The following is a 15,067-nucleotide window of genomic DNA, read 5'->3' as shown; positions in this document are numbered from 1 at the left end:
ACTGGATGGTGTGTAGTTTTCTGGCACCCAGAGGAGTCTAAAATAGTCCATCCATTCCGTGCCTTGTTAACAGCAGATGCCCTAGCAACAATGGGAAAGAGAAAAGAGAAAAAGATTAAATAAATAAATAAATAACAATTTTACCCAAAAGGATCTTATCTCCTGGCTGCTTTGTGAAGAAAAAGTTGCTGGGTCTCAGGGAAATATTTTTGAGGTTCTTGGTGTCCTGAACAATGAATTGGACAAAACATACCAAAAAGGTAGTGGGGATGTGCATTTACTAAGGGTGGAAAAGAAGTTCGCTGTGCAGAGTGGGGCAGGCTGGTGGGCAGATTGACAGGGGCCAGGAGGATAAGGGGAGGGAGTCTTTCATATCTGGAATTCCTGGGTTGGCTTTTCTCTCATGCAGATAAGCCCTGCCATCAACTCACTTGGCTTAGCACCAGATTTAAACCATCCTGGTCAAGACTTGCTTGGTTTTGTTTCAGAAGTAAATGGTGCAAGGATGGAAAAGAGCCCTTTTTGATTGGTTTTGCTTCCAGTGCTCAGGGACTGCAGAGTCATCCTAGATGCCATGGCCAGAGCAGGTGCCCTCAGTTGCCGTGACTTTGACAGATTTTGTCCAGTTGTTTAATGGTTTGTTTCAGCCCTAGCCCTCTATCTCATCAGTGTTGCTTTAATTTGCATTTCATGAATGGTTATCAATGCTGAACATTTAAAAAAATTTATTGTACTTCTTCTGAAAAATGTCTATTCATTTCATTTGCCTATTTTTTTTGCGGGGGCCTTTTATTTTGGAGGGGGGCTGAATTTTCTTGAGTTCTTTATATATTCTAGATCTTATCCTCTGTCTGATTTGTAACTGGCAAAATTTTTTCCCATCCTGTAAATTGGTTGACACTCTGTTGTTTCTTTTGCTATGCAGCCACATTTTCATTTAATATCCTACTTGGTATCTTCCTGAAAGAGTTAAAGACCCCACAGTGATACATGTATACCTGTGCTTATAGCAGCACAGTTCATGATAGCTAAATCTTGAAAGTGGCCTGGCCTATATGTCCCTCGACAGATGAATGGATAGATAAAAATGTAATATTTTATACGGCAGAGCACTATGCTGCTATAAAGAAGGTTAAAGCTTGAGTCATATGTAGAAAAATGGATGTATCCTTAATTCATAATGTTAAGTGAGCCAGGAATGGTGGCACACACTTGTAATCTCAGCACTCAGGGGACTGAGGAAGTAGGATGGACACAAGTTCAAGGCCGTCCTGGACTATATAGCAAGACCCTGTCTCAAAAAACAAAACAAACAAACAAATACCACAGTGGTAAGTGACACGTCAGACATGTAAGCTTAAATATTGTATGGTTTCTTTTATATGAGAAATCTGAAGTATAAATAAACTACAGAGCAAAATAAAAGATAGGCAATAGGAGATAGATCGTTTGCAAATGGGGAAGGGACCAAGAAATGGAGAGAATGTGAGAAGATGAGAGGAAAGAGACATAAAAAGAATTAAAATGTGCCATGTATGTGTATCTACTAGCCTCAATGAATGTACAATATTTATTATGTACCATACATGTGCACTAAGAAAAAGCACAGTAAAAAACAATGTATTGGTCTCTTATGAAGGTTGAATGGCTATTCATCCCTGTATGATTTTGTATCAGCATGTATTGGTCGTTAGAGAAAAAAGTATCGAGTTCACTGAGTTATGTAGCCTTCCCAATGTGGACATATTTCATTGTGAAAGTTTTAAAAGTGATATCATTTAAAATGACCACTTACCTTAAAAAAAAAGCCTTCAAATATTGAGAAGCTGTCAAGATCAAGGTGACAGATATGTTTTCAAAAATTCTAATTTCGAAGCTCAAAGTGTACTCTTTTCAGAGCAAATAGTATCAGTTGTTTACCTTGATATGGTAGGGTTACCATAATACTTAAGTTTGAAACTCAGAACAAAAACTAGAAATTTATTTCACATTTGGAGATAAAGTTATGAATTTTTCATTCTATAATTATAGAGATATTTCACTTCTCTCATTTATGCTGTTATTCAAGTGAAAAAGCTAAAAAAGGTAAAGGTGAAAAACTGTACTACCTACTTTTACCTTGGTATTATTCCTCCTCCCCCTTCTTTGGTGGTGCTGGGTACTGAGTGGTACTAAGTAAGTGCTGTATTACTGAGATATACCCTTAACCCTCAATATTTCTTCTTTTGCAAGCTGAGAGGATTCAGCTAAATGCTGTTTCCTAAAAGTGTAATGTGAATGCAGATCTTTACTCCTAAGACTTGTGAAGATATATAAATATAAAATATATAATATAAAAATTTGAGAGCCTAGTATCGACAGATAGGAGATAAATATAATTAAGGATTTCTATTTTTGAATCTTTGAAGGAAGAAAAAGAAAAAGACAATCAGTTGTAATTTTAATAGATTAAAGTAAGGGCAATTAGGAAAAACTTAATATTCAGATCTAGGAGTTACATTTGTGCTAAACTCTGTTATCTGTGTTTCAAGCTAAGCCTGGCATTTGAAGCCGTGAAAGCAGTTATCTTTGTCCCTAATAGTGGTGAACTGACTATGGGCATATTATTTAGATCTGCTTGGGTTTTTTTTTTTCCTCAAAATGAATTTCATAGATCATTTGCATGAGTATTATTACTTGTATGGATTAAAAAATAAACCTAATTTCTTCATATCCACCCTATACCTATTGAATTAAAGTGCCTGGTGGACGGGGCTTAGGTCTCCCTTTTAAACATATGAAATCTGTTAGTCTGTAAAAGATTATGTTAAACACATATGCACATTTTAAAGCATTTTAAATGCTTTTATGCCCCGATCCAACTTTAGAAATGGAATATGGCATTTAACCATTTTTCTTAAGACATTGTTTTCTACCATAGGGAATAAGAAGGAGAAGACAAAATAATCTCTTTACTCTTAGTGTCACACCTATAACAAAAGACAGATTAACAAGAGGCAAGGATAACAAATTTGTTTTTACCCAGGTTTTGTATGCCAAGGGAAGCTTCATAAATGAGGACCCAAAGACTCAGAGAAAACTATATTTTTATGCTGTCGGATGAAAGAAGTGGACAGTTATAGAGAAACACTACCAGACAAAAGGGAATGTGACCCAATGTGAATAAAGTGGGGGGAGTCCGTTCAGATTCATTTCTATCTCTGTAGGACATTTCTATCACTCCCCCAGGTTTGGGGCAGGACACTGTCGCAAGACGATCTTTAGGGGACCTGAGAAGAGATTAGTGATCTAGAATCTACGATCTCAGTGGGGAAAAGGAGGATAGGAGGTTAGAGGATTCTTCTTTGTTCTGAGACACTCTTCTCTCCTTTAGTTCACACTCACCGTCTAAGGTGCCAAACTCTGGGATCGTTTGTCTTCTGAACTCTAACCATCTGTGCCTGCCTTTGAGAAGCTTAGATTCAGTGTGATCTTAAACTATTCAAAACCTGTTTTCTTGATGTAAACTTCAAAAAACTAGAACAAAAAGTGAAATTGCTTTACATTGACCTTTATCATTCATTACTATTTTAATGTAGGAAAAAAACCCAAACACACCCACGTGGATGGAGTCTTGCTTAGGTGAGACTGTTTGCTAGTTGGAGACATTACCCTAGTACAGGATTAAGGCAGTGTGCTTCTGTTAATGTAAAAATAACTAGTTTGATACTTTATCATGTATTTTAGCATTCTTTAATAGTCATGTTGAATTTCCAGTATGTTTTAATGAAACATTTTTGGTATAGAAGAAAGGTAACAGGTACAAGTGTGTGTGTGTGTGCGTGTATGTGTGTGTGCGCACGTGTGTGTGCCTGTGCGTGTGTGTTTAGTTTCATCAGTAGAGTTGGTGACCAAATCCCTTCAAAGAAAATTTAAGAATGTCTCTTGAGCAAAGAAATTTATCACATGTAGTGAACTCTTTATGTCATAGATGAAGGTCATGGCAGCCTGATTGTATTTGAAAAAGGTTTTTTGTCTGCTTGGAAAGCAAATGAAGCTCTCATTACTAACTTTAAAAGTACGGCTGTGAGATTTTTGCTAAAGGTGAAAGATCAAGATCATCACAGTCCAAATGGAGACTGGAAGTTCAATTTCTGGCTTATCAGCAAGGCATGAAACATTTCAGGGTTATTTTGCATTATCAGTGGGGAGTTGGTCTTGCTAATCCAATGCATGAAGATAAAATTCATTGAAACATTTATAAAGGCAGTTAGAGTAGATCTAATCAGCACAGAGAGAGGACTTGGAGCAGGAAGGAAACCTGATCTGTCAGTCACTGTCTCCTAGTCAGCAGTCATTTAGCCTTTCTCTTACTTGCTTTCTCTAGTTAAATGGGGTGACTGTTTTTGCCTGTAGTGGGGAGTTAATGGAATTCTGGAGGAATCTTCTGTCTGAAAAATGCTGTTAGTGTTGAGTCTTCTTACAAGCTGGCAGATGTGTATTTTTCAGCTTCCAGCCTCAAGTGCTCTCTGGGAAACGATAGCAGTTTTCCCTTTCTGACAGATGAAAATAGGAGTAGCGGTAACAGTAGCAAGAAATCCTCTGCCCTGCTTTTCTTCCTGCTTACCTTTGCCTTCAGTCGCTGGGTCTTCTGTGTTGAGGTAGAGCTCTTTAGGAGCAGTAGGGAGAGTTGTGTGTGTTTAAGTGGCTGAAAAACTTGTTGAAACATAGTTACATTTCCCAAGATTTCTGTATATAACTTAGGAATTTTTATTTTTATTGTTTTGGTACCGGGAATTGAACTCAGGACTTTGCACTTGCAAGGCAGGCAGCGGCACCACTGAGCTAAATCCATGGCCCTAACATAGAAATGTTTTCGTTTAACCCTAATGCTTTTCAATTTGTCTTCTATTTCTACCTTGATAGTCAGAAGGGTTCCCTTAATGGTTAGCAGTAGTTTCTAGTCCCTGAGTCCAGGGGTCAGTTCTCAGTTTTCATCCTTCAAGACTTTACTGTAGTTTTTGTTTTTGTTGTTGTTATTAATTTTGGTTTTGGTACCAGGAATCAAACTCAGGACCTTGCACTTGGAAGGCAGGCAGCAGCAACACTGAGCTAAACCTCCTGTCCCGTCACTATAGTTTTTAACATAGTGGTCACTGACTCTGTCTCCTTCTGTCTCCCTAATACCGTGGTCTCCTAATTTTCTACCTCTCTCGTCACTTCTTTTCTTCTTATTTGGCTTCTTTCCCATTCCAACAGGAGTATATTCCAGATCTTGAAACACACCGTTTCACCCTCCAGATTCTTATTTTTGAGTCCTTCTCTCTGTAACTAAAGCCAAATAACTCGCATATTCAGGTCCAGCCATGCCTCAGATATTATGCCTGTTCTCCTACTAGATGAGAAATATTAATATTAATATAATTCCATCTTAAAATGCTGTGGCGCTGTGTTACCACCTTTGCTGTCATCCACCTCATGTTGAGCGTAGATACCCACTTTGGAATCAGAGTATATGTTTTGAGCATCATTTGCATACTTATTTCTAGGATTGCTTCCAAGGATGTCAGGGTTTGTATTTGAGGGAACATATCAAGCAGAGGCTTGTTACTGATGAAATCACTGGGTTTTCTGAGTAATTACCATTTTTTTCTCCAAGAATTTAATCTTCTGAGTTCACTAATGTGCTCTCTTTGTCCATTCATTAGAAAATAAATGTTGAGTGCTTATTGTAGATTGCTATATATAATACATGTGTAGAATTTTAGGTTTAGTAAGCAATATAAAACAGATAAATAGTAAATTGCAGTAAAAGATAGATGCTTGATGTTTAAATAAAAAGCTGAATAACCCAGTTTATTAGTTTGTATTGTAGGTTCTCTTCAATATTATTATATTTCCTTTTATAACATGGTATGCACATGTCAGATATCCAAAATAACCTTCTAGAAAGGAAAGGGCATAAGGAAGCCAATTAAGAGTTATAAAGCGTAGAAACAGATACATGGGATAGGGTAGGTTTTCAGGATATTTTTCCTTACTATAAACCTGAAAAACCTTCCCACTTCCACTCCAACAAAGAAGTGTCAGATACCAGGTCTCCCTTAAGCAGCTCTCCATAAACACTGACATTTTATTATTGATTTAATTCTTTTTTCAGTATCGTAATGTGTGCACACATGACTAATAAAGCATTTTTTAAAATTTGGTTTATTTTTGATTATTTATATTTTAAACATCAGACTTCCTTTTAACAGATTTCCTGGATTTATAAGGGGTTTGAAAAAGCACTAACAACACACTTAAGTCTTTAATCTTACCTGTTTAACATTCATAGCTTTTTGGTGTCTTATTATAAAGAACTTGATTATTTTTACTTTTATTTCCAGATTATTTTTGGTTGTTTGAGGCAGGGTCTTGCTATGAAATTCAGGCTGGCCTTGAACCAGTTGCAATCCTCCTGCCTCAACCTCCTAAGTGTTGGAGTTATAGGTGTGTGCCACCGCACATGGCTATTTCCAAATTTTTGCATGTACCTTTTTTAGTTTCGGTGGCATATCTGTGCTCTGATTACCTGACAGTTACACATGTATTTGTGCATATTTATGAAGTTTTCTTTTGGAAATAGGAAACTTATGCTCAATAATTTACTGGATTATGGAATTATAGAAATGTCAGTAAATTAAACTCTAGAAGATAGCCATTTCCCTTCACATCTACCTAGCCCTGTGATCTTGGATGTTTGCTTTTTCATCTTTTTAGTGAGTTGTATATAGGAAGAGTAGTTTTAGATGGAAATATTTTGAAAAAGAAGCACAAAAAGATGTATATAAACAAGAGATGGTAGTCTGGCTTTGATTCTCGATAAATATGACCTACTTAGTATATTAATTATAGATCTTGTGCTTCCTCAACTTACACTCCTTATTAGATTGTATGATTCCTAAAAGGGATTACATAACACAGGTATCTTTATGTGACGGTGCTTACACCTGTCAGACTATTTATAAAGAACCTGAATATCATGGAGATAGATTAAAGAAGTTAGGCTTAATCCTTGCTGCATTGCTGCAAACTTTGGGGATGATCCTTTGAAACTTTACTTGTTTTATTAGGACATCAGGCTATGCTAAGTTATCTAATGAGAAAATCCTGCAGTAAGACTTTCAAGCAGATTACTCATGGCCAAGAATACTTGGATCCAAAGTAATGGTCTTAACAAAATGAGTGAAATTGAACGGTGTTTTAATCTAATGCCAAGATATTGAACTGGCAGGACCCTTCTAAATGAATGATTTTTATTTTTATTTTTAAACATGTCCCACAGGTAGAAGCAGAAAAGTTCCCCAAAATATAACTATTCTGCATGTACTTTACTTACCTCTCCGTCTCTCTCTCTCTCTCTCTCTCTCTGCCTCTCTCTGTTTTTTTGAGACAAGGTCAATGACTGAACCTTTCAAAACTGTGAGCCAGAATAAGCCTTTCCTCTTTTAAGTTGTAGATGCCAGGAGTTTTGTCCTAACAAAAAGAAAGTGACTAATAGTGTGATATATAATCATATTTTCATATAAAAATGGCAACTGCCATTCTTCTGCAATCTATAAACAGACAAATTCTGTTCATTGATTTTTTTTTGTTATTGATATAAAAGTATTTTTCTTGGAAGTATGTAAGTCTCTTTAAAAATCTTTTGTGTTCAAATTATGTTTGAAAATGTATCAAAGGGTCAAAAAGATCCCAGTTTAAAAAAGTTTGCCTGTGGTTGATGAAGTTTTATAACTTTAAGCCAAGTTCATTGTAAATTAGTAGTCAGTAGAGAAGAGAAATTGACTTTAGAAGCTTGTTTTCTAAATCAAGGAGCTTTTACTGGTTGGGGAAATCCTAATCTTGGATTTTACACTGCCCATTAAAGATATGAGGTAATGCTAGCATTTTCTTACACTTTCTGGATTTCTGATCTAGAAGGAGAGCAGGACGGTGGAATAACTCAAGACTGCCACAGTGCACAATATCAGAGGTACTTTAACTTTTGGGGGCCCTTGTCCTGCCCCATGTAAATTTAGTGAGTTACTGACACACTCAGCAAGAGAAGACAGTGCACTCTCAGTGGAATGACTAGCTGTTCTTGCTGTGTCTCAGCCCTCGTTCTCTGTGCTTTCCTCCTGTGAATTCCTCTGGTCCTTATGCCAACATTTTGAGATGGGTACAGTACTATTATAATCCTCACTGTACAGGTGAGAAAACTGACACAAAAGTAGATTAAGAAAAGTGTCCAGGGTGATAGAGCGTAAGAAAGAAAGAGCAAGAATGTGAGCTCAAGCTCACAGGCTTCGATGTCTGTGCTCCTTACCTTCTTTCCACTCCATCTTCCAGTTAATGCTGAGGGTAGAACAGAGGGTGTTAAAACTCTATCTACAGATGGTTTAGTGCCTGAACTATCTGGGTGATAAAAATAAAAGTTGTCCTGAGAGTAGAGCCAGATGCCTATGGTTTGGTAAGAAATAATCCCTAGAGAGTTAGGCTTGATAAGCTGCTCAACTGGAAGCCAGTAGGTATAGCCCTATGGCTTTTACCCTAACAAGGCACCTCCAGGGCACAATGTCCTAGAGGACTCTCTATCTCACTGATACTCTCAGTAGACAACATGGAATGTATATTTCTTATTCACAGTTACATCTTCTTCAACTAGTACAGTGCCTGGTATAAATCAAGAACACAGTAAACATATTTGAATAATTAATATTTTAAAAGAGATTTTCTTAAATCCCACTCTATATGTGTCTTAATTTAATATGTAATATTAAGGCAGAAATTCTTACTCAGTTATATTTGTCCTATATTAAACTTGTACAGAACATCACGATGCATAATTGGCTGTGTCTTGTAATATTTTGCTTTTCTCAATTATTCCTATCCATTCTGCTGTGTTCTTTGTGGCAACCTCTGAAATGGCTGGAGTACAGCCTGGAAGGAGATGGGACATCTAGTGCTTGAATGGAAGTAAGAAACTTCTATATGTTTGATCTGGCCTGGAAGGAAATGAAAGACTTCTATAGGACTGGTTGTGCATTTTCAAACATATTAAGTGATGAAAAGAATACATAACAGTTTTAGCGTCTGAATGAAACCTTTATCTGTTTCCTTCCACTTTTAATTTTGGATGATTTTAAACCCATGCACTCAAGTAAATGTCTTACATGAACAAAATAATTTGGCCACTGTAAGACATTAGTATATACTTGATAAATACAGTATTCTAAAAATAAACATTGAAGAAGTCCTTTTTCTTATTTAAAATAAATGATCATTTCTGTATGAATGTTTCAGTATATATAGGATTAAAATGTATAGGAGAATACCTTTTTGTTTGTCTTTTATGACAGATACATTTTAAGTTATTGTGTTTATCTTATGAGATGCTATTATCTGCTTTTCCTCTGACTTTCCAAGTTATGAAGTAGATGGAGCTGGCATTATATTAGTCTCATTTTGTAGTTGGGCAAATTAGGGCTGACAGGTGACGTGATTTGTCGAAAGTCCCACGGGTGGGAGATCTTGACTTCTGAAGAACACTTTCATTCCACTATACCTTACCTCATACGAAATCAAGCTCCAGAAGTCAGCCATGTAAGATCTAGATCTTGTGTTGGTTGCACATTAAAGGTGAGTTGTTTGACATTTGTATGACAGTTGGTTGTTAGTGCATATTAACTTAAGAGCATTTGTAATTACAGAATAGTGAGGAGCGGGGAGTTGCACTGAGGTGGGTAATGAAATGGGGGCATTAGCAGGAACATCAACATGGGTATGAATGAGCAAGTAGGACAGGTGAGGGGAGTTCCGGGAAGGTCTCTGTAGCTTCAGTCAAGCACAGCTTGGAGAGTTGGTTCTTAAAAGTGAGTTTCTCCAGGTTCTCGCTCAGTGATTAGGACCTTTGTGGGGAAGGTCATCAAGGTAGGGTCAAGATGACAGTCTTGCTGGAAGACCCCCAGAGCACAGGTTTGATGGACAGATTATGTCCTAGTGGCCTGTTTACTGGAATAATTTTACCTGCTTTGGAAGCAGGAGAACAGCGGCTAAGGAAGCACTTGTGGTTTGGCTGGCAGTGGCACAAGAAGTAAGTTGCTTCCTTATAGTAAGTTGGGGGCAGAAGTATTGCTTTCCTCTACCCCATGCACGTGAAGTCTCAGTGGAATCACTAACATCTGGGTGGAATGAGTGGGTCCGGCAAAGTACAACTCCGCATAGTGAAAGAGGTGGAGAGGGAGCTTCTGCGTCTATTTTAGGAACTTCCATAGGATCAGAAGCTGAAAGCAAAGCAGAGGTTTCCTTCTCTACCTGAAACATGAGGGCACCATTGTCTTTAGTTTGTCTTGGTACCAGAGATCCAAACCTTACCAGGAAGCCTATCCCACCCAGGAACACAACCCTAAATATATCCTGTTCTAACAAATGTGTCTGAAACTGTAAGATACCATGATCTTTCTCTTTTTATATTTAAACAGTCAGGCATGGTGGTACATGCCTCTAATCTCAGCTACTTGGTCTGTGAGGGAGGAGGATTGCAAGTTCAAGCCAACCCCCGCCACTTGGTGAAAACCTGTCTAAAAACAACAGCAACAAGAGGCTCTGCGTTTAACCCTAATACTGAAAACAGAAAACAAACAATATTTAATTTGTACAGTTAACCAAAATGTTAGAAACCCTGTTAGTACATAGCCAGTCTCCCCCACCCTCCAAATTCACTCTATTTATTAGGTTATAATAAAATATTTACTGTAGGTACATAGGTGTTGCTCAGTTTAATCTTGTTAAACGATTAAGTAAACATTTGTGAATGACAAAACATTGAAAAATTATGTTACTGCTATTAAAAGATTGGCTGTTGAAAGATTAGTGATTAGAGAATCTGTTGGATATAGTTAACAGGTGATAAATTAATCATTGCTCTTTTGACATCTTAGTTGAGTATTGAATTGTCTTATTGAATGCTGGGGATTAGGAATTCAATGTGCTATTTTTCACTTTGTAGTAAAGTAATAGTTTTATAATGATATCTGAAGAAAAATTTAATATTTTCTCTCTCCTTTGGTAAGTTGCATCACATATTTCTTTTCATCCCATAAGGCTGGAAACAGGGAATACCATACAAGTCTAACTGATTTTTAAAAAAATGTTTATTTTTATCTTCCTAATTTGAGAAGTTATGCCTCTGTCTTCATACTTAATCTCAGCCAAAAGGCCGAGAAGTGATATATGCCTCTGTCTTCAGAGCCTTTCTCCTCTTTTCTATCTTTTCCTTGTTTTCTTTCATCCTTGATTTTCCAGTTTCTCTGCAAACTGGGTCTTAATCAAGCTGGACTTCAAAAGGACCCTATATGATCCTCTGCTATCTTCGTTGTTATCATTGTCCTTAATATGGTTGTCATGAGTATAGTCTCTTCTGGGCATAACTTTTTTCAGCTCTGAGTGGTTATTCTCAGATTTTCAAATTCTGGACCTGAATTGACAATGACTAAAGTGTGTGCTTTTTTGGTACTGTGTCTTTGTCCAGAAGCTGCCATGGTTGACTAACCTTCTCCAGCTGTAGTATTTTCTAAAGGCTGTCTAGGACAGGGGATTACCTTGAACCCTGGCCCTGGAAAGCAGGTATTCCCAGGCAATATCTGAACACCCCAAGATATTTCACCTCTGGCAAAAAGATGTTAAGGTGCTTTCTTTAGCCACTGCAGCCTTACCTTGCTGTGACTACAAGGTGCATTCCAAAAGCTTGCTACTGAAATCCCTCTGGGATTTCTGTTAGGTGATCACCTTTTCTTCAAAGAAACCCTTCCAGTGTCCTCCCCAAACAAATCATTGAAGCTTTATTTGGATGCCACAGAAGCCAGGGTGACAGATGATTAGCTGAAAGGAACCTGAGCTTTATCTATAACTCAAAACCTCCAATCAGAGCCAAATAAAAGGATCTTACTCAGCTCCCTCCTGATAATTCTCCACTTTATCTGTGGGGTAGACCCTGTAGGAAATTGATTTGGTTACCCTAGTTTTTATTCTGTTGCTTCTTTTCCTTAATTTCTACTTTCCTGTTTTCTTTCACTATCTATATATTGAAAGACAAAGACACATACACATTTATTTATTTATTTGCAGTGGAGACAAAAAATAGGAGTCAGATAATGGAAAATCAGTAACTTCAGTCCATCCCTAAGGTCATGTTTCGCTGTTTACATTTATTTCTGTTGAAGTTAACACAGAATGTTAATTCATTGGTGGATCTGCCTGATTATTTATAAAGAACTCAGTTCATACTTAAGGAAGTAAAAGAAATTGATCCTTTGTGCATGTCTCTTCAATTGGGTATTTCCTCAAATTGATTCAATTTTACATTTCTTTTTTCATCATGGTGATTTATGGATAATTCCTACTCTTTCATCTGAATTATGCTAATCTGATACCAGTAATAGTAATAAATTGTTTTCCTTTTTAAAGCCATACTGATAGGATCTTAGTCAATATATATGTTGGACACATCTGTTTGCTTTCTAATATCCACTCCCACTTCATCTTTAAAAACAAACTCCACCTTTCAGCTGGATACATTACTACCCAACTAAAACATCACAATTTATTAGATTTCCTGACATTCTCTTTGGCTGTATGATATGTAAATGAAAGTGTTACGTGCTACATTCAGGAGGTCTTCTTAAAAGAGGATGGTACAACCTGCATTTCCCTTCTTCTTCCTGCTTGCTGGAATGTTTACTCCATGACTAGGGCTCCAGGGGCGTTCCTGGGCCTTTACACAGCAGACCAGTGATATGAAGCGGAAAAAACAGGGTTTCAGGTCCTCATGACTGCAACTGCCAATGCTAGCCCGATTGTTTGCCTCTGGGCTTCTTTCACACAACACAGATATGAGCAATAAGCTACTGCTATTTGGTGTGTTTATGTGCAACTAAAATGTCAATATAATTCGTATAAATAAGTAAGGTGTCATTTTCAAATAATAGAATATAGTAAAGTATAGTTAGCATTGGAAATACATTGAATATAATTTAAAATAGGCACTTTAATTGCTAAATTATCTGGGTCTTTTATGCATTTTTATTTTCTTTTTGGTGGTAGGAATTGAATCCAGAGTCTTCATACCCACAGCCCTTTTTTTTTAGTAATTATTTTGAGACAGGGTATTATGAAGTTGCTAAATTAACCAGAGTAGGCTCAAATTCGCCATCCTCTCTATAGCCTCTCAGGGTGCTGAGATTACAGGTGTGTTCCAACACATGTGACTCCGTTATAAGTTAATAGTGTGTGGTATTTAAAAAAGATCTCATTGGGAGGAGGGGGTGAAGGGAGGGCAGAGGTAAGGGGAAAAAATGAGAATCAAGACTTGTCATGTAGAGGTACAAGATCCCAACAATGAATGTAACTGTACTGTATCCCTAAAATGTACCAATAAACTCAATTAAAGCTGAAAAAAAAAAAGATCTCATTGGTTGTTTTAAATTTTCTCACTTTTTGGATCCTTCTAAAAATTCGGATTTATATGGAGAAGTACTATGCTACATAGCTGCAGTATTCTCAGTACTATGCACAAAACTCCAGACATCTGTGGGAAGTTCTGGAAACACTCTTTCCAGAATCTGTCTTGCTAATATATCCTGGGACTGGTATTGTGCTTTCGTTTTTTGAATGTTGATAATATAAATGTGTGGATTAAAATGTGGTTGTTAATACCTCTTATAAACTATGAGTCTTTGGTTAGAGACTGTAAAAATAAAGATTACAGTTTTCATTGTCTTTGAATTTTCATAGTATGTTTGGTTTTTTTTTTAATTGTGGTAACATAAACAATGCAAAAATTTTAACCATTTGAAATGTATAGTTCTGTGGCATTAATTAGTCACACTATTACATGTTCATTATCACCATCCATCTGTAAAACTTTTTTACCTTCCCTAGCACAACTCTGTGCCCTTTGAACATAACCCTCTTTCTTCTCCTCCATTTTAGCAGCTACCATTCTACTTTCTGTATAGAAAATGTCTACTCTAGAATTCTCGCACGAGTGAGATCATACAGTGTTTGTCTTTTTGTGGGACTGGCTTATTTCCCTTCACATAAGTCTTTTGTCTGACTTAGGAAATTACTTAATCACAACTGAATTATTATTGCAAAAGATTGTCTTTCATATGTTCCTCTGAAAATCTCCAGCTGTCATGGCAATTACAGTATGATGGATGTTAGTAGATGATTTTATGATAAAATAGAATTTTGGAGTTCTTACCTATGAAATATGGTACAAGGTGGAATCACTATATAGTTATATATCTTTGTTATTACAAAGATAGCTAAAATGTAAAATGAAGAATTTGACAGTAGACTTAACATGAGCATATTGAGTATTTTAACAGCCTAGTGAGTTCTCTATCATGCTGTAGAGCAATAGAACTATCATATTGCAGCTTAACATTTATTTTCAACATATTTGTATCTGTAATCATTTATTAGAAATAGAGGAAATGTGATTTTGGAATAAAGTATCAAAGTTTTCAAGTTCAGCAGTTGTCCCATTTGGTTTGTGTATTCTATTTGTGTAGAAAATAGTTAATGATTTTTCTTTCTCAGACTGCACAGATATATAGGATTGAACAATAATCCCTAAGAAGGGTATTAAGATATTGATGATGATTTTTTTTTTTTGCCCCGGGAAAAACATTGATGAAGCTTGACATTTTTTAAGCCTTATATCACTTCTTTCTCCTCATTTCCTCAGAGACATTTTATACAGTCCCACTTTATAAAATCTTTCTGACAGATTGGTAGGTTCCTAAAAATCCCAGTTAGTAGAAAAAAAATACAATAGAAAATTGGCATGAGAGGAGGCATGCGTCTGTATTTGCAAATTTCAGACATTGTCCCACAGTTCTGCTATAACCCTTCAGCTGACAATTAAAATCTTTGTTTTATCAGTCATCACCCAACACTAACAGATGGGTGAAGAATGAATCTGACTTGTATTTTTCTCTACAACTTTCTCCTCCACATTGTAATACCCTACGATTAACATTCAGTGTATTCTTAAAGG

At 36.6% G+C, this 15,067-nt stretch overlaps 1 protein-coding gene and 1 long non-coding RNA gene across 5 annotated transcripts in view; one reads left to right on the top strand and one right to left on the bottom strand.

Moving 5' to 3' along the window:
* The window catches only part of Slc10a7 (solute carrier family 10 member 7), a 243,055-nt gene that overhangs the window by 29,147 nt on the left and 198,841 nt on the right, over positions 1-15,067 (top strand). The window lies entirely within an intron of this gene.
* Positions 9-15,067, bottom strand: part of LOC104853087 — a 39,399-nt gene continuing 24,340 nt past the window's right edge. The window contains exon 4 of the long non-coding RNA XR_004515681.1: positions 9-81. This is a non-coding gene — a long non-coding RNA (uncharacterized LOC104853087). The remainder of the gene's footprint in view (positions 82-15,067) is intronic.

This window comes from Fukomys damarensis, unplaced genomic scaffold, assembly GCF_012274545.1.
Source record: "Fukomys damarensis isolate Sample0158 unplaced genomic scaffold, DMR_v1.0_HiC HiC_scaffold_38, whole genome shotgun sequence".
Classification (NCBI taxonomy): Eukaryota; Metazoa; Chordata; class Mammalia; order Rodentia; family Bathyergidae; genus Fukomys; species Fukomys damarensis.
The sequence above is the reverse complement of the archived record's forward strand: the minus strand, read 5'-3'. Positions and strand labels throughout refer to the sequence as shown.